Source organism: Pipistrellus kuhlii, unplaced genomic scaffold (assembly GCF_014108245.1).
Source record: "Pipistrellus kuhlii isolate mPipKuh1 unplaced genomic scaffold, mPipKuh1.p scaffold_m20_p_2, whole genome shotgun sequence".
In the NCBI taxonomy this organism is placed as follows: Eukaryota; Metazoa; Chordata; class Mammalia; order Chiroptera; family Vespertilionidae; genus Pipistrellus; species Pipistrellus kuhlii.
The window spans coordinates 5,426,263-5,453,626 of record NW_023425515.1 but is presented as its reverse complement, the minus strand read 5'-3'; the positions used below and the strand labels follow the sequence as shown (position 1 = coordinate 5,453,626).

At 47.9% G+C, this 27,364-nt stretch overlaps 1 protein-coding gene across 3 annotated transcripts in view; it reads right to left on the bottom strand.

Annotated features, from left to right (window-relative positions):
- The window catches only part of ADARB1 (adenosine deaminase RNA specific B1), a 98,639-nt gene that overhangs the window by 30,422 nt on the left and 40,853 nt on the right, over window positions 1-27,364 (bottom strand). For all 3 annotated transcript variants that reach the window (XM_045585297.1, XM_045585298.1, XM_045585299.1), the window contains exon 2: window positions 25,697-25,846. The gene's annotated coding sequence lies outside the window, so the exon portion shown is untranslated. The remainder of the gene's footprint in view (window positions 1-25,696; window positions 25,847-27,364) is intronic.

The window sequence follows — 27,364 nt, the reverse complement described above, 5'->3', positions numbered from 1 at the left end:
AAAGTCATCCATCAGAACAACAGCCAGGAAGATCTTAAACTAAACGGAGGGAAAAAAGGCAATCAACAGACGCCAACCTAGAAGCGTCTGCCTAAGGTTGTAAAGCAGCCAGCATAAAGAAGTGGGAGGAAGCAGTCTAACCGATCTCAACATGCACTCGATAGCATTAGTCCGCAAGGCAGCATGTATGGCATTGCCAGGGACCACATGGAACAGACAGAACCAGGCACGTGCCCGGCTGGCGGCTCATGAGGCAGGGAGGAGGGGTCTGGCTACAGACAGCCAGACAGCGCTGCAGCCACCAGGCACCATGTCTCACACCAACACAAAATGCACTTGGGATGGTCCGGGGCTCAGTGTGAAGCATAAAACTATAAACCTGTAGGAAGATCATAGGAGGAAATCCCAGGGACCTGGGGCTGGGCAGAGCATGCTTAGGCAGACTAGACACCAAATGCACAATCTACAAGATAAATTGAATTTTTTGACAACTTGGACCTAATCAAAATTAAACTATTTTTTTTTCTCTGCTAAAGACCCTTCAGAGAAGATGAAAAGACAAGCCACAAACGGGGAGAAAATATTACGAAGACCACACATTGAACAAATGGCACACACAAGAGATTCTCAAAACAAACAATCCAACCAGAAAGTGGGCAGAAGACATGAAGAGACTTTTCAGGGAAGAGGATATTAAGACAAACATGAAAAAATGTTCGGTATCATCTGCCATCAGGGAGATGACACTTGCATCCATTTGGGTGGCCAAAATGAAACCAGGTGCAACCCCAGATGCCGACGAAGTTCACAGCAACTTCCCAAACGGAAACAACTAGATGCCCCTCCACAGGCAGATGGTTAAACAGACTGTGGGCGTGCCCATGCCAGGAAGTACTGTGCAGCAACGAAAAGGACTGATACACGCAGTGACCTGGATGCATCTCCAGAGAATTGGGCTGAGGGGGAAACGCCAATCCCAAAGTTACTTTGTGTGTGGTCCCTTTTCATACCATTCTTGAAATGAAGTAATTGCAAGAACGGAGAACAGATTAGTGGCCCCCAGGTATTGGGAGGGTGAGGGTTTGGCTACAAAAGCACAGGGAAGGGTCCCAGGGACAATGGAAGGCTCTGGGTGCTGACTATATCCCAGTCAACAAGCATCCTGATTGTGACAATGCACTGAGTAAAGGAAACATGGTTCTCCCTGTGAATCTATATGTGAATCTGCATTATCCCCAAATAAAAAGTTTAATTAGAAGGCCCAATGATCATACCATTCATCAATGATGGTGTGCAGAGCGGGACGGCTTCCCTGGAGGCCGGGGGCGAGGGAGAGCACAGTGCCGGGGACACTGACAGTGAGTCTGAGCCACGGGAGGACCGGCCCTAATGGAGCTCACCCGATTTGTAGAGCGCCCTGTTTCCCTGCTCTTACATATGAAAGCTCTTTAAAAGGACAAGGAAATGTCTCACAGTGGAAAATGATCAGGCTGTGGGCAGCCACGGTGAGGAGAACGGGAGCCAGAAAGCTCTCGCTGAGCGGGAGCAACACTTTCACATTCTACAAATGCCAACTTTTGTATCAAAGGTTATAAAACAAAGCAAAACAGCAAATGCAAGCACTTTAGAGCATTTCACATAACCATTTTTCTTTCACTCTGAAAGCACCTCTTACGGCCTGAACTATAAACATCTAAGAATTGAAAGCCCACCAAAATCCCACATGGGCTCAGTGTTTGAGCATTGACCTATGAACCAGGAGGTCATGATTCCATTCCCGGTCATGGTACATGCCTGGTTTGTGGGCTCGATCCCCAGTAGGGGGCATGCAGGAGGCTACCGATCAATGATTCCCTCTTGTCACTGATGTTTTCATCTCTGTCTTCTTCTCCCTTCCTCTCTTAAATCAATAAAAACACTTTAAAAAAAAAAAACTTATGAATTCAAAAATGTTTAAGACTAAGAGTTACCTTAATTAAACTTACTACTAATTATTACTGGATTTACTTCATTTTAGTCTCAAAAAATGGTTTGAAAAACATTTTATATATTTTTATGATTGTTAAAGGTTTTATTTTTAACAGCCAACACTGCACATTTTAAAAAGAGAAGTGTTAAATGGAGATGATTCCTGTTGATTCTTTAGCATACATCAAGCAATATACTAAAAGCTGTTGCTATAGCAAAAAAATATATATATATGGAATGATAATGTGATTATTTAACAAAGGTAACTGAAGCACAAATTTTTTATGTTTGAAGATATAATCAAATTCAGTATTATATAAACACAATATCACTAAAGCGTTGAAAGCTATAAATTTATTGTATTTTACAGTAGTTTCATTTCTAAGTAACCATTTAAGTAACGGATGTTTAGTTTGGTTACCCTTAGAGATTTTGTAACATGGAGCAAATATAGCAGACTGTTTTGTGCATAGCAAATAAGGTTCATGCATTACTTTCAGCAAACATGTTTCTTCTAGCAAAATGCAACACAGAATAATTAAAATAAGAAATTATCACAAGATCACAGAATACAAGGTTAATACAAAAATTTAATTGCCTTCTTATATATGAACAAGTGGAATTTGAAAGAGAAGCACAATACTGCTTACATTAGCACCCCCAAAATTAAATACTTAGATATAAATCAAACAAAATATAAACACCACCCATATGAGGAAAACTACAAAACACTGATGAAAGAAATCAAAGAAGAACTAAATAAATGTAGAGATAGTCCCTGTTAATGGATAGGAAGGCTCAGTATTAGCAAGATGTCAGTTCTTTCAACTTGATCTAGAAATTCAAAGCAATCTCAACCAAAGTCCCAGCTAGTTATTTTGTGGCTATCTGCAAAGAGAAACTAAAGTATATGTGGAGAGACAAAGACCCAGAATAGCCTACACAATATTGAAGGAGAAGAACAAAGTTACCTCTCAAGTCCTTAAATCAGAAACATCAGTAAATAAAGCAGCTTTACACTGGTTAAAAGTTACCTGCTGAGTACAGTGCATGATTAGGAACTGTCTCCGGCAGCTATGACCAGTCTCCTTTCACACACATGGGTTAGGAACGCCTTGCTGGAACTCTGCCCATGCCTTTGGCCCACATGATGGCTGTTGTCAGGGTGGCAGACTGGGGCCTGGGTAACCATCCTGGGTGAGCCTGTTTTAATATCTAGCTATGTGACCTCAGGCAAGGTTCTCAAGGGCTCTGAGCTGGGCTTTAGTCAGAGGTCAGTGGGTCTGTTGGGCTGTGGGTGGGGGGCTGTGGGGATGAATTAGCACCTACACACAGTAAGCACTCTGAGCATCGGCTGTCATCATGGCTACAGCACGGAGCAGGGCCAACACAGACAGAGCCTCACGCTTCTCAGTGTTCCCATCACATGTGGCTGTTCTTGATCAATCAAAGCTCCAGGCTCAGCTGACAAGACAAAACACTGATGCTGCTGGAAATGCTAGAGGGTGCGACCCAGGAAACAAATGCAGGCTAATTAATTCTGCCAAGCTGTTTGCAGCATAAGTCCCACGGCAGATATTAGAAACCTTGGTATTTGTAATCTCAGGAAAATTAAAGTAATTCTTCAAGAAATACATTTTCAAAGTCATGTTTCAACTTGTTCTCTAGCCATTAACCTTCCATGTGGCTGGTGGCTGGTAGGTTCTGTATGTAACAGCACAATGAGAATAAAGAAGACGGGAGATAAATACTCAGAAGGAAGACCAAACTGAGCACATTTTCTCCAGGCAGAAGGTCCAATGGAAACCAATGATTAAGTGGTGAACAAAATCCTATTGCTTATGAGCAAATCCATAATACTGTGAGGTAGAGTCATATCCAGAAAGATGTTTAATAAATGAGAGTTCCAGACACATAAAATCTAGAATCTTCCGCATAGACTTAATTAACTACATTTAGCACTGAGATAACTAAACAGAACTGAGCTACTGCGAGTGTTCATAAAGCGTGATCGGCACATCACACACAGATACACACACACACACAGGCAAACACACACACACACACACACACACACACACACACACGAGAACATGGCACGGCACGGAGCCAGGGCCTGATAAACTATAAGTGTGCAGATTTGGATAAAACAATAAATAGACTGATGCAGCAACAGAAAGAGTGAAAACCCGAAAAGCAACTTTTCTGGGTTAAAATCATCAAACAGAACTGAGCTTTGGATCTGAGCCTCATCCTTTATCCCATGGGGTAATTGGGGATGGTCTCAGAGAGGCAGAGAGCTTCCCTAGTAGAGGACAATGTTTCTGGGCAACTCGGACCCCAGTCCACTGGACAAAGGGCCATGTGTCCCTCTGCACGTTTCAGGCCCTCGATGTCCCTTGTCAGGAGGCAGCACCTTCCAGATGAGCCTGACCCAGGGCACCCCGTGACCTCCGTGTGCCCAGTCTGTCTGAATAGGAGCCATGTTTCTTTAGTCAACCTTTCAACAGCCTACTCCAGCCCGTAACAGAAAGACAGGACTCGCCGAAACCAGATTGGCTCAGTAGATAGAGCGTCAGCTTGTGGACTGAAAGGTCCCAGGTTCGATTCCGGTCAAGGGCATGTACCTGGGTTGCAGGCACATCCCCAGTAGGAGGTGTGTAAGAGGCAGCTGATCAATGATTCTCTCTCATTGATGTTTCTAACTCTCTATCCCTCTCCTTTCCTCTCTGTAAAAAAATCAATAAAATATATATTTTAAAAAAAAAAGAAAAACAAGGACTCAGCTTAAATAAGTTGTAGTCGAATATGAACAAAATTCCTTACAAAAATGCGAATGGACTTTAATAAGCTTACTCTTTAAAGCTTTACCTCACTCGCTAGTAAGTAAAGAAAGGTATCAGTTGTCAAACTGACAGACCAAAGTCAGGGGTGATTTCAGTACAGGGAGGGTTCACTCTTCACGGTGATGAAATCCAGCGGCCTCCTGAGGGCTGAGGCCCTGACTCTCACAGCGAGTGCCCTTGGCCTCCTGGCCTTCCCCTGGCTACATCCAGAACAGAAAACCATGCCAGGAGTCAGGAGGGGCTGGACTGGGGAGCCAGGGCTGCAAGAGGTGGTGGGGCAGCGGGGTTCCGCCACCAGTGACGGGGGGCGGGGAGTCTCGGGGACTTCTCCTATGGCCTCCCTCCCTAGGGACCCCACAGGCAGAAGTCAGGCATCCCTGGGTCCTGGCCATAATGTCAAACACAGAATCTGAAACAGTCACTGAATTCTAACCCTAAGTCCAGTTCTAAGGATTGGAAAAAATTACCAAGGTTCTGCTCATATTCAAAGGTTTAGCTACAAGGATCATCACGTCTGCTTGTTCATACGGTTTATTTGCATCTGTATTTCCTAATTCTTACAATAATGAGAAGCGTGGCTTTCTGTTCTAAGCCACCCTCCTGTACACAAAGATGCATGCTCTGCAGAGAACTCTGGACTTGGTCTGGGAAGGTGTGGACCTGAGTCTGCACTGACACCTGCCCAGCGACTGACTCTGTCATCTGCGGTCACCACTGAGCAGAAGAGGTGCTGGTTCGCCTTAACATCACAGCAAACTCTGGACGCCCTGCGGATGAGATCACGGTGTCAGATCTCACAGTGGCAGTGTAACGGCCAAAACAGGGGCAGAATAAATACCTGTGGTAAAGGACACACCATCAGGCGGAGACGTGGGGAGGTGAGGCAGCCAGGCACCTGCAGGCACAGTGGGGAAAGAGCGGGGCCTGGATCTAGTCCTGCCCGTGAAGCTGCTGCCCAGCAACCTTGGGCAGGCCCCTCAACTCGCCGTGAGCCTCCATAAAGCAGCATTGGGACAAAGGAACAAAGGACTCGCAGTTCCCTGACACAATCCTGCAAATTCGAGGCATTTATTTCATTTGATTATCCCCACTACCCACACTTCTAAACACCTATCTTTCACAACTACCAGAAACACGGAAGTGAGTCTGGCCTAAGCTGGAATAATTGGTAAGGCACGCCGAATGACCTTCAAATGTTGCCATTCTCTGCTGTGGTCTGTGCCTCACCCACCTCGCCGAATGACCTTCAAATGTTGCCATTCTCTGCTGTGGTCTGTGCCTCACCCACCTCGGGCAGGGCTCTGCAGGATGGGACAAGACTCGGGTGGAAACCAGATACAGCCCAGCCTGGTGGGCCATCGTCACTGTAGGCCCAACTGCAGGGCACCTCCATCCACCCTGCTGGAGGGCAGTTTATGTGGTTGTCTGTGCCCATGCCCACTGCAGGCTGCCATCCCTCAACTGCCTCCTCCAGATAGGCCCTAGGTCTGGGTTTTAGGGGCGATGAAGGGAGGTCTGTCTCCCTGGGAGGGCTGCGTTCGTCTGCTGCAGGTACTGCCTCTAGGCCTGCCCACGCAGCCTCCTGAAAGCTTCTCGGCATTCTCTCATCTTCCCATAGCTGGACGGGGGTGGGGTGACTGCAAGATGACTCCAGAACCTTCTGCTCAGAGAGAACCAAGGACCTGGGTCCCTGAGCCACCGCAAGAGCCTGTGTTGGAGCACCGGGCTTGCTTCTTATTCAGTCACTGCTGCTCTGGTCCCATCCCCTGCCTCCTTCCCGTGTGTGTGTGTGTGTGTGTGTGCGTGTGTGTGTGTGTGTGCGTGTGCACAAACCCACACACGCACAAACCCACACAGGTGCACATGCTCTCTCTCCTCTGTCAGGCCTGGGCCATCCAGCCTTTAGAACCGGACACAGACTGTTGGAGCCTGGTACCAGAACACCAAGGTAACGTCAGTGGCTCAGAGTTGACCACAGAAGAAAACACTTCCCATTATTTTTATAACCACACTCTGTCCTTCCAAACGAACTCACGGTAACGGTGCATCTGATGCACCATCCAACCTTGCTCTCTGTAAAACGGCCCCATTAAAGTCTCACTCTTTTAAAATTATACTTTATTTTCTGGAGTCCAGAGAGAAATGTGAACTATATTTTCAAAACAAACACTGATTTGATCCAATTTCATAGTATTTCAAGTATAATTTTGCACTCTTAATTCTACACCTTGGCTTATCATTTCAGCTGTCAACCTGCAGGGGCTCTGCCTGCCTGCACCTCCCAGGAGCAGGGTCCTCACAAATGCAATGAAATGCACCCCAAACTAGGGCCTTCTATCCATACTCTGTTGTTCAATGGGAGGGGATGGAGAGGGGGTTTCTGCAACTTTCTGGATTCGTACCCTCCCCTGACAGACATGCATCTTCCACTCCATCCAGAGACTGGGCAAGACCCCTTCCTCCTGATGCACACAGGACGGGAGCAACACATCACACGGTCCACTTGCTCATCACTGAGTGGTCCTCAGGGGGCCCGTTCCACACTAACCTCAAGTCTGGAAGCTGTCCTTTTGCCACATCCCTGCCACCCACACCTGTCCTGTGCATGCCCCAATCCCTATGGTCAGCACCCAGAAAGCTCTAATGGGTACTTGTTGGATGGACGAATGGGCGGATGCTGGATGGGTGGATGAATAAATGGATGGATGGATGGATGGATGGATCCATGGCTGGGTACATGGGTGAATGGAGGGATGGGTGATGAGTGGATGGGTAGATGGGCAAATGGGCAGATAGTAAATGATGAAGGTAGATGGCTAGGTGGAGATATGAATAACATCCCGTCCAATACCTCCAGCATGTAACCATGCTCTGAACCTCACAAAGGCGTTCTCTTAGCAAGGTGAAACCCAGGTTGGAATCAGGTGAGAAAGCTGACATGACAGCGTCTGCTCTCTCAGGTGTTTCACCCACAGCCCGCTACTCTGTGAAGCGCCCATGCCCTAGCAGTGCTCAGAGGTGGCACACCTCTGTGGGCCTGGTCTCCATTTCTACAAAAGGTCCCCTACCACTTTCACGTCCCCATCCTGGAAACGGGGATCCCAGCCTCAGATGCAGCACAGCTCAGAGTTGTTGCCCCCACGGCGGTGGGCTTCCCATGGTGTGCAGAATGACTGGGCACAGGTAGGGCGCTATCACACTTGAGGCAAAGTACTCAGTGGGAAGGTGAAAATACAGGATCTCATTCACAAAACCTGGTGGAGGAGAGCCTTCACGTTTTAACCCGCCACCCCCCCCCCCCCCACCGCAACGTGCCTTTACTCTGCAACCACGACCTGGGTAGGAAGGTGAGCAGCAACCTCCTGGACAGGTTGAGACCAGGGAAGGTGGGTGTGTGAGGTCTAGCTGTCCCTGGCAGTGACCTGGGCTCCAGGCCTGCCTCAGGTCCCAGCTGGCAGGATCTGCCAAGGCAGCACTATCGGCTTTGGAGGGCCTGGCCAAGTTGCACATTATTCTCTTTCAACTGTAATTTTTGATGATTCAGCTAATCCATCTGTGTCTCACACACAGTCAGGAGCCAACTGCCTGCCCGTGGAAGGGAGGACTGTATGGATAACTCAGGGGTGATGAAAATCATTGAAATATATGTCTGCCGAAGCCGCCAGCAACCTGCTGCTATGCTGTCCTCAGCAAACAATAAAATTTGAAAAGGTTCACATTATACCAGTCTTAGAAAAGCTCCATACACATGATTTGGAGCACCTTAAAATTATACAATTAAAATGAGACATTGCACATCCTGTAAACCTTTCCTAAGATTTAGTATAAATAGGACAGTCAGTTTTAATAAAATTCATAATTTTCAAAGGCATTTTTATTAAGTCCATATTATAAATAAGAACAAATACCAACATATAACATTTTACTATTTAATGAGAGTCACACTGTACTTACATAGAATGTCCAGTGAACTTGACATTTAATACATGGGCTTAATTGTTACATATTACAACACCATCAATTTCTCAAGATGTTGTAATAAAAACACATATTTGAGAAAGGTTTACCTACTGAAGAATAAGATTCTAGAACAGTGATTTTCAACCTTTTCTATCTCATAGTACACATTTACTACAAAATTCCACAGCACACACACAAAATATATATTTTTGCTGTGACAAAAAAAAAATAGGTATAGTTTTGATTCACTCATACCAGACAGCTATTGCTGTGTTGGCTGTTGTCATTTTTTTAATTTGACAATCTAAGGGAAAAGAGATCAGTGCCCCTGACTAAATTGCATGTTTAAAAAAATTCTTGCAGAACACCAGTTAAAACTGCTGTTCTAGACTCATTAAGACATTAAAAAACAAACAAACTGATTTTAGTGAGAAAGGAATGGGGGAAAGGGAGGAAAGAGAGGGAGGGAGAGAGAGAGAAACACCAATCAGCTGCCTCCTATGAGTGCCCAGACCAGGGATCAAACCTGCAACCTTTTGGTATAGGGGTTAATGCTCCAACCAACTGAGCCAGTGGCCAGAGCAAGAAGACATTTTGAATCTGTACATAGTGGGGCTGATTCAAACCATGTGAATTACAGTAAGTTACAAAAAGAATAACAGAATTTTCCCTGTACTTCTCAATATTTTCTCCAACATAAATGTTCAGTGATGAGAAGTCAAGTAAAAAATGTTGGCCATTCTAGCCCAGCCAGGGTTGCTCAGTGGTTAAGCATCGACCTATGAACCAAGAGATCACAGTTCGATTCCTAGTCAGAGCACATGCTTGGGTTTTGGGTTCAATCCCCAGGAGGAGGCATGCAGGAGGCAAACCGACCAATGATTCTCTCTCATCATTGATGTTTCTCTCCCTCTCCCTTACTCTCTAAAAACAATAAAAATATGTTTTTTAAAAAATGGTGGCCTTTCTAAATTTAGGGCATTTGATCAAAACTTCTTGCATTTTTGCTTTGGCCTTGGACTTACTCTTCTGTTGCTTGACTTAATGACATCTTGCTTTTTAATGCTTAACTGAGGAAACAAAACACACCAATGCTGTAACCGGAGATGAGAGTCTGGAGAATCCCAGAGACATGGGTGAAAGTCGCCCAGAAGACACCAGGCCCCCTCTGGACTGTGCCTTTTGTCCTGGGCACACAGTGGGCACGGCACCCACCAAGGTCTACAGGTCATGGTGCTCCCACCCCCAACCCCCCACCCCCAAACACAGGTCCCACCAGGCACAGTCCTCTTCGAAATATTTAGCAAGATGCTCTTTTCCCAAGATTACTGACTCTGAGACTGACTTCTTAGGAAGCCACACTAACAACTGTGGCTCATTTTATTTCCTGTGGGAGGACTATCTCCTGCCAAGAGAATGCTGCTCTGGCAAAAGACGGTCTAGTCCTATCGGTTGGGGGGTAACAGAGTGACACTCAGGAAAAGAGGCTCACTGGCTGCACACCGCTGCTCCCCTCGCTCCGGTATCTCTGCACCTAAGTCATTCTCTATTCCTCAGTGCGTTTCAATGAAGACCGCAAACTCTCAACACCTTTTAAAGCAACAACCCACCCTCTCAAAGACAGTCGTTTTTAATTTTTATAGTCATGGACAACTTCTGAGTCTGGTGTTAAGAAAAAATATACATTTTTATATCTTAAAACATCAAGTTGAATTAAAGACGGAAAGCACCTGGAATGGTGAATGTAAGGAATTTGCTGTCTAGGTTTTTAAAAGGAAAATATTTTAACAATGCTTGCCACGGTCTTATTTCTTCAGCAGGAAAAGTACTTTAAATGTTAGAAAAGTCACTAAGAAAGGTGACAGCCAAGGGTAAAGCATTATAAAGCAAAGCTACAAACTTCTGTGGTTTCACAAATAGCTAATGATTTCTAAACAAGTGTACAGACGTGTCTTTAAACCTACCTTTTTAAGCCAGCCCCTGCCTAAAATTCTACAAAATGCCAACAGGAGGCACTTGAAAAGGAAAAATATAAAGTAACTGGCAGCAACATTAACTCACCAAGCTGCAACCCAGAACACGCTCCTGCATTGCATTCAAAGCCCAGCATCTGACATTTCAGAATGAAAGCGGACGCATCACCTTTCCGCTCCGAGCGTTTCCTGCGCCTCCTCTTGGACCGACGTCCCACGATGCTGAAGAAGGTCCCCATGGTCAGAGTCCCAGCGACGAGCGAGGCCATCGGGCAGAGCGGCCGCCAGCCCGGCCGCCAGCCCGGCCTCATTCTGTGCCCTCGCCACTGCGAATCGCTCCAGCGGGGCGGCTGCGACAATGCCAGCCCCCTGCTGGCACGGGGGGCCGCTCCGCTCCTCCGCAGCCCAGGCTCATTCATCAACCCAGGAACCAGGGCGATGGCGCCAGCAGCACAGGGACTTCCAGCGCACCACCCAGGGTGGCAGGAGGCTGTTAACCCTTCAGGGCCGTCATGGACACAGCACCGTGGCAGGGAGGAAAGACGTCCTGGGGACGCTTTCCAGGGGACAGGACTCTCGAAGTCCCGTCTAAGTAAAAAGCCTGTCGTCTTTACAGGAGACAGGGCGGCTCATGGAGAAGTGTCCCTGAGAGGACAGTCCACAAAACAACCTGCCGCCTTCAAGCTGCCACACACCAGTGCAGAGGCGGCCAGTGTCCAGAGGCACCCTGGCTCTCACTCAGGCCCGTGCTCACCTGCCCACCATGCCCCTGGGTTGCCTTCTCCCCACTTGGTTCCCAGGTGCTGGTCCACTGTGGGCTCCTTCACTACAGCACAGGCCACAGCCTGTGCCAAACAGCAAATGCCAAACAGTGGGGGAGCAGACTCTGACTCCTCTGCCTGGGCTACCGAGCCTGGGGGACGACAGCACAGCTAGTGGGACCAGCACAGTGTCAGGGCCAGCCCGGCAGCAGGGCCCACATGCCATGTACACACATGTGCACATGGACATACACACTCACACACGTATGCATGCATACAGGCATGCACACACCCCACAGCACATGGTCCTGTAACGCGGGTTCCAGCCTTAGGCACAGCACAGCCCACAGCCCTCATATCCTCGGGTCCAGACAGACTTGCTCCAGGCTCCAGGCTCGAGTCCTTGGAGAAAAGGCAATGACATCCCAAACGCAGAGGCTGTGGGTTTTGGGGAGGAGCGGATCTCGGGTAGCATGGGAGTGGAAGGAGCACTGAAGTACTTGTCTCAATTCACAGCAAGTGCATTCTCCATAAGGAAGCTCTTCTCCAGCCATGCCCAGCATCTTCTCCCCAACTTGCTAGCACAAAGGCACATACAGCAGCTAACTTTCCCACCACACACTTCACCATTTCTCAGCAATTCCTATTACTCTCCAATCTGTGCACATGTGTGTGCAGGCAACCAGATGGGAGCTGGACACCAAAATTCCTACTACAAATATCATTTAACTAAACTTTCAATGTTTAATTAAAATTCAGCTCTCTGAAAATAATTTTGATTTTAACATTTGATACTAACCATCATTTATATTTTAAAACTTACTCTTAACTTGTAATTTTGAAAAGTATCCTGTAAAAACGGTGGAAAAATTAGTATAATGTTTTACTTTGTAATTTACTTAAATTTCACTCACATATTTTACCATTAATCCTTTGGATCAGAAGCCAGATAACAGGTATTTTAGACTTTGTGGCCATATGTCTCTATTGATTACAAATTCAACAAGGCTGGCATGGCCTTGGGGTGCAGAGGGGAGAGAAGCTTCTGGCAAAGGCTGTCCCCCCTCACCCCCCCGGCTCGGATGGATTTCTCCAAGAAGTGAAAACCACTTTCTTCCTTATAGCATCTAAGCTTGTGACCTGGTCACACTCCTCAGACCTGTACTGTGAGCCCTGCAGACCACCTTCCGAAGCCCCCAGGCAGCCAGCCCTGGTGGGATAGAGCCCTCAGCCCACTCTCAGGGAGGAGGAAGAAGGCGAGGGACAGAGCAGAGCCCTGAGCCAGGCTCCTAACGCACCGAGAGGGACCTAAGGGCAGGACAAAGAACCGGAGGCCTGAAGGAGTGCCGAGGGGAGCAAGTGTATCCCTGTTCACACCCCGGACTGTTCCCATGGTGACTGTGGGACTAATGCCACAGGTGGGCAGAGCTCCCTCCGCTCTGTGGCCGTGGGCTGGAGTCCCCACTTCCACTGCTGTTGTGCTTTCACTGTGCCCCCAAAGGTGTGGCCTGAGGCATTCATTTTGGTAGAGGCAGCAGTTGAACAACCTCAAGTAACCCCTTCTCCCTGCAGTCTGACATAGCACCCTTTCCACCTTTGTGCTCAGGTCACCTTGGACACAATCCTTACAGTATCACTGGGCTGGCAGTCCTGCTGCTGCCCCTTGGATCAAGTTCGGATGCACAGTGCATCCCCAACAGAGGAACCCAAAGGTAACCATGGGAACTAGAATCAAGAAACCACAAAGGAGGCCTGGTCGGTTTGGCTCAGTCAATAGAGCATCAGCTGCAAATGGAAGGGTCCTGGGGTTGATTCCAGTCAAATGCACATACGTTGGTTGCAGGCATGATCCCCAGCCCCAGTTGGGGCATGTGTCGGAGGCAATCAATTGATGTGTCTCTCTCACACCGATGTTTCTTTTTCTATGTTTCTCCCCCTCCCTTCCATTTTCTCTTAAAATAAAATTAATGGGAAAATATCCTCGGGTGAGGATTAACGAAGGAAGGAAGGAAGGAAGGAAGGAAGGAAGGAAGGAAGGAAGGAGGAAAGGAAGAAAGGAAGAAAGGAAGGATTGGTCAAAAAGGAGACTCAAAAAAGAAAACATAAACGTTCTTCAATTATTTCAAATAAGAAACAAGAAAACCTATTTTAGAACACAGTCATTTATTGCCTTTAAAAACTGTGTTTAGAGGTTCCCATGGGTTTCTTTATACTTATTCCCGTGTCATGCATCAAAGCAAGTGTGCACTTGACCATGAACTCGGCCACGCACTGTGCCTAACCAGGCTGGAGGCAGAGGCTGAGCCAGCAGCTAATTCCGCAGCGGTAAGCCGGCCTGCTGAGAAGAGCCGCGAAGCCAGGTCTCCTGCCTCTGAGGAGACGCAGGCTGGAGCGTGCAGCCGCTAAGACTGGCCCCAGGGGTCTCCTAACGGGGACTGAACCACGAAAGAAACAATTTGAGAAATGGAGCCAGAACTTCTAGAGCTCCCTTATCCAGGAGAAAGAGCTTAATACTGCCAGAGTCCTGGGGAGGCCAGAGCAAAACAAACACAGAATTAATTTAAAAAAAAAAAAAAAAAAAAAAAAGTAGATGGTGAAAAGCTGCCTGGACTCGGATTCTTTACGATGAAATTATTCTGGAGAAATATTGCTTAGAGAAGTCAGAGAAAACAAGGACCATCTCCCCAGCTGCTGGAGACACGGTTTAGAAAAAATAAACCTCATGTTCTCTCTGCGTTAGGGTTTCATTTGGGTCTAGTTTCTCCAGGAAGTGGAGCTCAGTCTCTAATTTATCCCCAAAGGGGAAGGGATGGCAAAGAGGTCGGGCCACCCCAGGGGTGCTCTCTCTGCGCCCCTGCTCCGCAGGCACTTGTCTGGGTGAGGCCACCACCGAGTTGCTGTGGTGACTTCATAGCCTTCCTACCCGCTTTTTTGAAAGAGATTATAATTTATCCATATCCACCATAACCCTGACCTCTGAGGGACAAAACATTTAACATCAAGACATGTCACAACTTGCTGAAACCGGTTTGGCTCAGTGGATAGAGCGTCGGCCTGCAGACCGAAAGGTCCCAGGTTCAATTCCGGTCAAGGGCATGTACCTTGGTTGCAGGCACATCCCTAGTAGGGGGTGTGCAAGAGGCATTCTCTCTCATTGATGTTTCTAATTCTCTATCCCTCTCTCTTCCTCTCTGTAAAAAATCAATAAAATATATTTTAAAAAAAAGATATGTCACAACTTATAACCAGAATATTCATAAAAAGGAAAATGTGCAAAGGATGCACAAATTGGGTAAGTCGGGAGCAGTGAAGATGGACCGACTCAAAGGCTCTGGCTGTGCTCTGGGGAGTGAGCCGCCCCAGAGAGAGCACTGCGGGCTCCTAGCTAAACCCACCCAAACGGGATGGACACGGAGCTACTCCAATGAGATCCTGCTTGAAGGGAAACACACTAACCCCGCAATCCAGGAGAGATGCTGTCCCTAAAAATTAACTCGGGAGTTAGAGCTAATGCTGTAAAAGACACAGTGAGTCTGATAGGAGGCCCTCTGCTGGGGTCAGCCTGCCATCTGGGGGTCTGTCTAGGGTTGCAGGTGCCACGTTGTCAGTCGGGGCAGTGGTTCCAACTGTGTCTTAGATTCTGCATTTGTCTACTTCACATCCACGCATCACAGGCAGATTATGTTAACTCTGTTTTCTTTTTCTTGATGCTCTGCCATTTGGGAGCTTTGCTGACCCTGGAGTGATGGCCCTCCCAGGGCTAGCCGGTCTGAGGGACAGCAGAGGGCTCAGACAACGGTGCATGCTTCTCCTTCTCCAACTCACTCAGCCAAGGCAATGCTTCCCTGCCCTGAAACAACCTGGCCAGGGCCAGGCAGCCAGAGACCACCTTCATCGCCACCGCCACCAGGGGTCTTCAGACTGGCCACTCCTAAGCCCTGCCCTGCCTGCCCTGTGGAAGCCCCAGTGAAGTCTCTGGCCCAGGCTCTCCCTCACTGCTGTCTGCCTCCTGACCAACCTGGAGCTACCCATGTGGCATGGCACGTGCCGGCCTCCACGGCACTGTAAGGAGTAAGTCTTAGAGAGATGCAAATCAAAACTACAATGCAGTACCATCTCACATCTGTCAGAATGGCTATCATCAACAAATCAGCAAATGACAAGTGCTGGCGAGGATGCGGAGGAAAAGGAACCCTCGTGCACTGCTGGTGGGAATGCAAACTGGTGCAACCACTGTTGAGAACAGAATGGAATTTCTTAAAAAAACTGAAAATGGAACTCCCATTTGACCCAGTAATCCCACTCCTAGGAATATATCATATATCCTAAGAAACTAGAAACACCGTCAAAAAGGATATATGCAACTCTATGTTCATAGCAGCACAATTTACAATAGCTAAGATTTGGAAACAGTCTAGGTGCCCATCAGCAGATGATTGGATCAAAAAACTATGGTACATCTACACATCTACACTATGCTGCCATAAAAAAGAAGGTATTCTTATCATTTGCAGCGACCTGGATGGAATTGGAGAAAATTATGCTAAGTGAAATAAGCCAGTCAATGAAAGAAAAACACCACATGATCTCACTCATTTATGGATAATAAGGAACATTATAAACCGATGAACAAAAAGATAGATACAGAGACAGTAAAAGAAATAGACTGTCAAGTTACAACGTGGAGGATAGGGAGATGTGGGGGAGATAAGAGATCAACCAAAGGGCTTATATGCATGCAAATAAGCATAACCAATGGAGAAAAACTCTGGGGAGGGAGGGCATGTATGGGAATAGGGGTGGGGTTGGGATTGGTAAGGTATGTACACATATAATACCTTAATTTAAAAAAATGAGAAAGAAAGAAAAAGAAAGAAAGGAGTAAGTCTTATTCAATGGCACTGGCTCTCCCTGGGGTCACTCAGCACCCTCATAAGAGCTACAGTTCCCAGGGTACTAGGACTGGAGAGCATTTCTAGACTTGCTGGATCTGACAACACCAAGCCTACTCAGGGTCCTGCTACCTAAAAAGGCGTTAATCAGACACACAGAGATGAGATGGTTTCCTGACTGTCACACTGTGCCATCCTACGTGGTATTTGCTCTACCTTCAGCTAATGAGTTCATTAACAATGCCAGTTACATCTACTTGGCTTTCATCTCCTTAAATGATCATTTCCTTTTTCCCTCATCAAATGACACAACCCAATGCATGAGAAATCTTCAAAACATAACAAATGCCATTCGTTTTGCTTTTTCTAAAGATCAGAGAGATTCGGATCCAGCAACAGGAGGCGGCATGCAGTGCCCTGGCTGTGTGTGGCCTGCAGCAGCCGTGGAGAGGTCAGCTCTGACGCAGGCGCTGACCTCAGCCGTTCCACAGAAAGTCACCAGAGTTAGGCGATGCCCTAACTCTGCGCCCCTCATTTTCTCCTTCTCATCCTTTCCAAGTCCTGCTTCTGCCTCCAGGACTACTTCAGAGAGACGTGTAAACAGACACCTGCTTTCACGAGAGTCAACAAACTACAGCTGAACGACAGTGATTTAATGGACCGGGTATGGTATCTGTAACCAGTAAACTGACAGTTTGTAATTGAAAAAAAGTGCTTTAAAGCTCTCCCCCCCCCCCCCCCCCACTTTAAAACACATCAATTTCAGACTTTGGCTGTCATGTCTTTGCAAGTTAATAACTACTGAATTCTAGGAGAATGTCATAAATAGCCACACGCCATTGAGCATCTGACATTCCTGGTATCTAATTAATTTTATTTTTATCTATGTCCTCAGAGTAAAGACTCCAAAATGTAATGTTCCTAGAATATTAATTTAGAATGAGATTCTTAAAAACTATTTTTCTACTTTCACAAGAGGAAAAAAGGGAGTGTATTCCATTAGAATTCTAAACTCTCTAAATGAGTCAGTTATTCATCAATTATTTATATATATTCGACATACACAGGAATCTGTAACATTACTTAATTGAATGTTAAAGCACTCCAGAAATAGCCCACAGTCATTCATCCCAGTGCGGTGAGCAAAAGGCAGTCACGCCTGCTTTCAGAAGTTCCATTCTAACGAGAAGGACAATCAACAGTGTGTCTAAGCAACTAAATGGTCTGGGACCTATGTCAGAGGAGATGATGCCACCAGTGAAGAGGAAGGGGGTAGGGGTGGGGCGGGTGGCGCGGGGGAGGGGGGTGGCAGGCAGAGGGGGTGGGGTTTAGGGTGGGGAGGAGTCAAGAGTGGCTTTGAGTTTTGAGGAAAGCCATCATGAAGCCGAGACGAAGGCAGTGAGGGCGAAGAGACACTGGGGAAGAATGTTCTTAGAACACAGAAGGGCAAGAACCTGAGCAGCGCCCAGCAGCCCAGGAACAGTCAGGAGGCCCGAATGGCAAAGGTGAATGCTGGGAGGTCCTGGAGGGTCAGCTCGTAGGGTCTCCTGGGCCTGGGCCAAGATGTGGTGACCACTCAGCCCAGGAGTTTTAAGCTGTTTCTGACCTCCAGTCCCTGGGGAAGAGCAGCTGTAGGCACAGGGCTCACCCAGGGAGACTGAGTAGGAGTCCAGTACAGACAGAGCAGGTAGCTCAGCATGGAAGGCAGGGGACAAGCGAGAAATAACCAGAGTCTGAGGGCTTCCCCAATGGCTTAGATGTGGGGCAGAAGAGAAAGGATGGCCCTGCTAGGGGCTGAGAGCTGGAAGGACGGAGCTGCTGAGAAAGAGACTGCCAGTAGGCTGGGCAGTCAGGAGTTGGGTTTGCTGTCTGAGGTTGGGCTATCTGTGAATTCCCAAGAAAATATGCTGGGTGGACCCAGATCTGTGTCTGGACAGCACAAGGAGGCCCTGGGCTGGAGAGTCAGGTGTGGGACTCAACCTACGCAGAGATGAGAGGGGTGAGATTCCTGAGTCATGAGCACAGACAGAGCCGGGAGAGAACAGGACTGAGCTGGTAAGTACACTGGGCAGTGCCTGCTGCTGGGAGGATAGGAGAGGGAAGGATGGGCAGGGAGCTTGTGAAGGAGCAGCCACGGGGCATGGCGTGTAGTATGTTTATTAAGTGGTCTGCCAATCACATAATCTGTATTAGCTTACTTAGACTTCACCAAGTCTCAGTACAGAAGACTCTGAGATGACTGACAATGAACAGCCTGGACATGGCCACCATCTGTCTTACAACATGCAAGCCCTCATGAGTGGAGGTGTGCAGTGTACAAACCCCATGGCTGGACAGTGTGGCCATGAGGATGCACCGAGTAACCAGCACGGACCCCTGAGCAGGTCCTCCTGGTGGGACATCTGCTCTGCCTCCTGCTGGAAGTTCTCATCCTCATGGCTCCTCGGATTCCTCATCTGTACAACAGGATGACAGTCATGGTCCCACCCCCCACCCCCCGTCCTTCCTCCCTCCGCTAGGCTTGCTGGAAGAATCCAGCGAGGGCACAGTGGCCCCTGAGCTTTAGCTGCTGTCGTATTTTCAGCACCCCCACTTTATGAAGGTGAGCCCCGCAGCTGGAAAGGCTAGATGGCTTGTCCAAGGTCAGATGCTGGGGAAGTGGCAGAAAACTGTGGGGAATCCAAGACATCCCACACTCTTCCTTCTCCTGCAAGCAGCCCAATTAAAGCATATTCACAACTACTCAAGTTTACTGTGTTTACTACGTTAAGATTCCTCACAATTTTTAAAGTCAACACATAACACATATGCATTTCTTTAACACATTTCTGTTTTCTATATTAAAATGGTTTCAAATAGATTGGGATCAGTCTAGCTTTCAGTCTACTTGCAACATCCCTCCACTCAAGATCATGGATTCAATTAAGCTTCTTTCATTTTCTTTTAAGGTGACTTTACCAAGAAGTTTTGGATTTAAATCATAATCTACATTTCTCAAATAAGTATAGCAGGTGTTAGGTTTAGGGGGAAAAAGCGGGGGTGAGGCCCTTGATTTGGAGGCCCTATAATTAGCTCCAATAGCCAAAAGCGACCTAAAGGAAGGAAGCAGTTACAGACTGTGGTGCGCAGATGGCTCAGGTGGCCCACAGACAGCTGTGTTGGCCACAGATGATTCAGGTGACCCATGGATGGCTTAAGTGGCCCACAGATAATTATGGTGGCCACCAATGGCTCAGGTGGCCCACAGATGGATGGCTATGGTGGCCAGAGAAGGCTCAGGCCCACAGATAGACAGCTATGGTGGCCACTGATGGACCATGTGGCCCATGGAAGGCTCAGGGGCCCTGGGACAGCTCAGATGGCATGCAGATGGTTCAGGTGGCATGCAGATGAATGCTTGCAGCAGAGAATAATATAAACCTGTAAGGCTTGGAGCTACACAGAGGGAGCTCTGCTTCCTACTTATAGATTGAGGGAAAGTTTGAAAGAAATTGCTGAAAATTTGAACATAAACTTGAAACTAAGTTAAATTGATGGTCACAGTTTAAATGGGTATTTTTAATGATTAATTTTGAATCATCCTTTAAAAACAATGCTTACTATAACTGACTATTAAAAACAAAATAGAACACAAACCTTTTGAAATATAAAGTAAAACTATAATAGCTGGTCCTTCAAAGAGGGCAAAGCAGTTTTGCTCATTCTAGAGCAAAAAAACGTCTGGCTGAGTTAATCTAGTGTAAATAATTCCAGGGATTTTTAAAATGACAAATGGATAGGTTAAGGAAACAGCATAGCTCTGCCAGTGTGGCTCAGTGGTTGAGCATCAAGCCATGAACCAGGAGGTAAGGGTTTGCTTCCCGATTAGGGAACGTGCCCAGGGTATGGGCTTGATCCCTAGTGTGGGATGTGTAGGAGGCAGCCGATCAATGATTCTCATCATTGATGGTTCTATTTCTCTATCCTACTCCCTTCCTCTCTGAAATAATAATATATTTAAATAATTAAATAAAGTGGTTAAAAGCTGGTGAACAAAAAGTTTTCTGAAGGAAATTGGTATCGGGCCTCACAGAGGAAAGGCATAGAAAAGGTACTTAATGGCCTGAAAATGGAGTTTTTTCCTTAGTAGCTGCCTCCTCATCTTAGTATGGTCCTATAGCACCATCTACTGTCTGAAGTTGTCACTCAAGTGAGCAAAGACGGGCCCTGGCTCCCAGCTTGGCTGCCCCTCATCGCACAGTCTTGGTGTTCTGTCCTGCGCACACACACAATGTCACAGGACATCACCGCCAGGCAGGCCACTGTAGACATGGATCAGGACATCTACCTGGGCAAGAGGGCATCCTGGGATGGAGGCATGGCTGACTGCACACATCTGTCAGAATATATCAAGTGTACCCTTGAAAAGGGTGAGTTTTTACACCTCAATTAAGCCAGCTTAAAAAACAAAAATCCCAGAGGGGGGAAAAAAAACCTGTATAAAAAGTCAGAACCTCTACTTGAAATAAAACAGACATCACAGAGATTTCAAGGAAAATGAATGAATGTACTCCAAAAAGCAGAATGAAAACACTGGAAGAGACCGGGAGGAAGCAAAGGAAGCATGTGGCTTCTCGCTCAATGAGAAAACAGAGGCTTAGGGCCAATATTCGCAGACGCAGGTTACCTCGATTGAGGCTCACTGTCACCACGGTAACCTCGCTGCACATACGAGGAGACCAGCCCAGGCCACGATGTTTCCGGGGAGGGCCAGGCCTACAGCCATTCTCGTCCTCTGCTCTACTGCCAGGCAATGTGAGAATGCAGGCAACGATAAAACCGAACCAAAAGGCACGGCCCAATGACAGAGGAAATCAAATGCGGGCGATTTTTGGCAGTCAAAGGGTGCAAGAGAGGAGTCATGCTAATGCTTCCCTTTGTCGGAGAAAAAGTCCTGGTGAGGGACATGGAGAAGAAAACACAACCACATGCATTCCTCTTGGTTTTGTCAACACTTCTGACCATGATAATACAGAATACAAATACCACTTTGGGATCTGAAACTGAGTGAACTGTGGGTACGGAACAAAATGAAGTTTCCTACTTCGGTAATGTGAAAGGAGACAGAAAAACAAACCTGACCGCAGCCGAACAGTGGAAAGACTGAGAAGAGGTGACTGGACATGGCAGGGTAAGTGCTTCCATATGTCCATCATGGTGGGAGCCAGGAGGGGTCTGCAGTCCAGGGAACAAGGATGGGGAAGCACACACAGTCTGAGCTAACCAACAGAGCAACGAGGCTGCCTATCCCGCCGGCTGACCCAGCGCTCCTCCCCAAGCCTGTTGCCCCTGCCCCCTTAATCAGAGATGCTATGAGAATTAAATACACATTTTATCCATCTCCTTTGTGGCTATAGCTCTATGCTCAAAACAGTTCTGGCCAACAAGATACAAGTAAAAATATACTGGAGCCGAAACCTGTTTGGCTCAGTGGGTAGAGCGACAGCCTGTGGACTTAAAGGTCCCAAGTTAGATTCCGGTTAAGGGCATGTACTTTGGTTGCGGGCACATCCCCAGTAGGGGGTATGCAAGAGGCAGCTGATCAATGATTCTCTCTCATCAATGTTTCCAACTCTCTATCCCTCACTCTTCCTCTCTGTAAAAAATCAATAAAATATACTTAAAAATATATATACTGGCGGTTTCTTGAATGCCCCAATAAAAAGGATAAACATGGGCTGTCCTGCCTGTTCCTTCCCGGTTGTTCCTGCTTTGAATGTGGATGTGATGACTGGAGCTGTGGCAACAACATTGCAACCATAAGGGAAAGGTAACGGAAACTGCAGAGACGCTGGTCCAGATTCCTGACATGGTTGTGCTCTAATTCAACACTGGTAAAAACCGACCTTTATGCTACTCTTAATGAAACAAATGAAGAAAAAAGTCCCCTGCTGTTTAAGCTATAGTAGGTCATGTTTTCTGTTACTTTCAGCCGAAAGCACTCCTGACTGACACAGGAAGAGAGGAGAAGGCAGGAGAAGTGTAACTGATCTAAGTCCTCCTCTATCTGAGCTAAAAGTCATCCGCTGATGTCTAAAACTTATAAATAAAAAAAGAGCGGGTATATATTTTAGATGCGGGGCGTTCGGCAGGGACTGCCATCTGTGAACCAACATCCTTCCTTCTTTCTCCAGGCAGAGCACCCACATTCCAGTCACCTTACAGCCAGTCATGTCACACGACTAAAGGTAAGTCCATTGGGATGAAAACAGAAGTGTCATGTGACAACTCCTGGGGATCTTCTCAAGAACAGGACCACCAAGTTACTGCGGCTGTCTCCTGCCCCGCCCCTGCTCCGCAGCCCCTCCTGTCGTGTGCCCACCTCCCCAAGTGACTGCCTGGACAACAGGCTTTTCTTTTAAGACTCAGCTCCAGCTCACCCCGCGAAGCTCGCCGCCTCTGCCTCCAGAACAGGCTACCTGTCTCCCCACTGCTGCCACAGCACCAGCAGACACAACCCTGAGCCCACCAGACGCTCATGTTGAGGCCACAGGCCATGTCGTCCCTTTCCCGGTGCCTGCCTGGGAAGTGCCAGTGATACAAGTAACCCCGCCTCCCTCCAGTAACTCGGTGCCTTTTCCTTCTAGAATGGCGTCCACAGATCTCTCCTCATCACAATGTGAGGGAGTGATGGAGAGGCCACATCGAACGTTCTTGCCCACGTCTGAGGTCACCCATGGCTGTAAAACCAGGCAGGCGTGCTCATGGCCAGTGGTGGTACAGGGCTGCTGGGCTGGGTTGACAGGTGGCATGAACTATCGCACATCAGGAGCATAGGAAGGTCCACGAGAGGGCGCTGTTGTGCTTCCACAAGCGCCTTCTGTGACGGATGCCTTCAGAGAAACTGAAAAAAAGCAAGGGGGGAGGATGCCAGACTTTCCTGCACCTACAAACCAACCTCTTTGTGGGTTTTTTGTTTTGTTTCTTTTGCATCAGTCTGAAGGTATCTGCATCCATTATCTTCTGTTTAGTCACGACCAGACACAAAACAGCCAGAAGAACATTACCCACAGACTCCTAAGAACAGCACATATACCCAACACTGAAGAGGCGATTGGGTTTCTATGCTCCATGTGGGTCCTTGTTGACTAGCTCCCCCAGCCCATGGCCACCAGCACGTGGCTGTGGTGGGTGACAGTGGTGCTCACGGTAGCCATGTGTGGAAGGGCCTGCACACTACAGGGTGGGGTCTCCAGGCACCTTGTGGGCAGAGGGCACTACGTGGGACAAGCTAGATGTCCAGAAGCGAAACAGTGCCCCACCATGAAGGACAACGTGTAGGTGAAAGGGGTTCCCCATCCCCACGCCCAGACCCTACTTTTACATACAACTCGATACTTTCCACACCCACTCACATTCCAGAAATGTAACCACCGAGAGCAGAAGGGGGCTGCACTGTTTCTTTTGGAGCTAATCCAGGAGCCACCACCAGCTCTGCGGCATGGCTCCGGCCATCACCCAGCACCTGGCGCCACCTGTCTTCACCCGTGTCCATCACAGTGGCCTTTGAGAGCAGCGGTGCCTGAGCTTTTACGTGGTGACCCAAACATTATTTTAGTATGAATTCTTAATTTCCCTTTTATGACGCTTGGGCAGTATAGCGCTTTTAAAAATTATAGTTATATGTGTATAAAGCAGTATCTTCTACGAATTTCAGAATAAAAGGAGGAGCTAATGAGTCATTGTTAGAAAAATAATGCTGTGGTGGCAATGAGACGCACGGAGAGGGCTGCGATGGAGTCCAGGCTCTCGTGGGCCCCTCTCCGAATGTGTACAGTTGGGTCAATACCACAGGAATGCCCAAGTCCACCCCAAGGTGCCCCAACTTCGGGGACACCCTCACGTGTGAAGACACAGAAACAGCTTCAGTCTTTTTAAGGACTAAGCAAGGCAAGCGCGGCATCTGTGCCCAACGCTGAATAGGAAGCTGGACGCCTACAGCGCCCCTGACAGACATGCCCGAGGGTCGGAGAGATGGATGGCACGTGGGGCTGAGGAGATGAGGGCTTCAACTAGTAAATATGGTTTTTAGCCAAAAAAATTCATGCTTATTTAGTTTATTTTAAGCCACCCTGAAAAGGAAAAAGCATATATATCTGACTATTTGTTGCCAAAATTAGCTCCTTTTGTGGAAAACAAGAAGAAGCACAAGCCTTGTATTGTGCAGTCACGGGTTAGCGCGCAGTCAGGAGACCTGACTCGAATGCTGTGACGTCTTAGTAGCAGCCCTCTTCTTCACCTTCTCAGCATGTGCTTCGGAGAGCTCCTTTGGCCTGATTATTTTTCTCTATGGCTTTAAGGACAATTTATTTGAGCAAAAGATTATAAATACTTCGTTTCTCCAATGCCTGTTTACACTAAATAAAAATACTTGCATAAAAATACTTACATAAGCAGCATCATGCATGCCATCGTTCACACCTGCAGCCTGTCACATGTGGGTGGTCACACCTACACTTCGCTCTGCAGCGCTAGGCACAGGTCCCCTTCACACCCCGCCAGCCCAGGGATTCTAGCTTTCAGTAAATAAAGCTACAGAGAAGCTGATTTCGTATCACGACCAAATACAAGAAGATCTATGGCTGAAGATAAACCCCACTCAGGGCACAAGCCATGGACAAAGTCACCCTGATGCCGCCCTCACCCCCCTCTCTCCTCTCCCCTCCCCCTCCCCCTCCCCCCAAGCTCTTACTGCATTGGTGCCAAAGAAAAGCGTCAGCTGAGGATCAAGCAGAAACTCTGTTACACGTCTCCCTAGGAACCAGTTACCCTACATTCCTGACCTTTCCCGACTCAGAAATAACCAGCAGGGCCTTTCAAGCCACAAACTCAACCCAGTGGTCAGACACGGGTACATCTTCACTCCCCAAATATGTGTGTGACTTCTTTCAAAGGCAGATGGTGAATCTCATAACAGACACCAGAAATAAGAACTAAGGACATTTTATTCTAATCACCTCAAAGAAATTGATTTATGGTAAGAGGCTGAAGACAATACCAACCCTTATACGGTGCCCTGAGGCCAGAGACGGCTCCAGGGCCAAAAGTCTCTGAGGGCAGCAGGGCTCCAGCCGGCAGGGGCCGAGGGCACCAGTGGGGATAGGGCACCAGTGGGGATCGCAGAGGGATCCCCAGCAACAACCACCTCTGCTGGGAGTGAGTCAAGAAAGCCCACGTGAGAAGGCGTGATCACTTCACATCAAACAGAAGTCATTTTTACAAGCGAATGTTGGCAATGTCTGCAGGTTCTGACCTACCTTGGAGTGAGTTCAGTTCCTGTGTCGGCTCTGATCCTGGGGCCGGGCCTCTGTCAGTGCGTGTGGGGCTGAGGTCATCGGAACATGCTCTTGGCCAGGTTTCTTCGGCTGCTTCTCAAGGTCTCCACGCCCAACTGGAGAGACTTCACTCTGTGCAATAAAAAGGTTCAATTGTTTGCATGAACGTAACTCAATCTTAGATACTTCTTCCCCCTTTCAGATGAGAGCTCTGATAATAAACACTCAATTAAAAATCTCCTTTTTGAATACAAGTGTAAATTATTTTTAATGTGTTCTTATGATTCTTTAAAGCTGATACACAATTATCGATCATGCCTTCACCCTACTTGCCAGGGCAGGCAGATGCACGGGGAACACTCACAATTCATTTCTGCTCCCAACACACTAGAGCCAACAGGCACCAAGCCACAGGCCAAGGAATGTGGCCACAGGCCCCGCCTGTGTGAGCTTCCCTCCTGCAAGGTGAGCGTGTGTGAGTGCAGACAGAACCGCTCCCGCCCCCTGCTGCCCAGGCAGAGGAGCCACGGTCTCTCCACACACAGGCACCACAAGGCTGTAAAGGGAGGTCTCCATGCCATTCCCTCTCTGGGTAAGAATGGTTTCAACCTGCAAGTTACGAAAGAGAATGTTTTCACATGCTAATACACTTCCAAAACCTATCTAAGTAAAATTACATTTTCTTTTTTAAAAACAAACTGACATCCAAATGAAGGGAAATCCTAGGGCAGACCTGTGCACTAACATGGAAGGCAGGAACCAGAGGGTACCTTGGTGGGCCCTGGAGACTGAGGCTGGAGTGAGGATGAGGTGGGTCTGAGTGGGCAGGAGCCCCTACTGTGCAGACAGTGCAGCCATCAGGATATCCACCCAGGCCACCGGGGCTCCTGCCACAACTACTGGTCCTCGTGGGTGAGAAATGACTGCTTTCCAAGGCCTTCCCCACCTCCCGGCTGTGACTGCTTGGACTCACCGGCACTGTGGGCCAGGACCCCACTAGGACCATCCCAACAGTGATGGGGTCAAGGAGTTGCTATGCAATTAACCACATGAAAACCGACAAGGGCCACCAGCCAACCATGGTGGACAAGAGCTAACACTGCAGGTGCAGAGGGTGGCAAGAGTGTGAGAAAAGTCAGGACGGGGCAGGCTTTGTCTTCTTCGCAAAAGAGAAGGAGAGAGAAGGTGGGGAGGAAGCAGCACGAAGCTGTGGTCTGAGGACAGGAAGCAAGTCCATAACAAGGCTGAGAGCTAGATTCTGCTCCTTCTCAATGCCTCATCCATAGGTAAAAAGGGCAGGAAGTGAGGCCACAGGAAAATCTGAAAGGGGGAACCAGAGGTATCAGATGGGACAAACAGAAAGGCCCACCGATGCGCAGTTCTGTGACTCCAGTTCCTGACACACTGGGCCAGGCGACTCAGCCCCATGCCTTTCTGGAGTCTTTTGCTGAGTGCTCCTGAGCTCCGGACATCCCCCTTGAAAATAGTGTGACCCCCCACTTACCAAGCCGAGGGGCTTCCACAACAGGTTCCCATCTGACTACCTCCTGACACAGTGGTTGGCAAACACAGTGGTCAGTTTGCCGCTCTGTTGACTAATGAGTTTGCCGGCCTCTGTCCTAACACTAGGAAATCCAAATGCCACAGCCA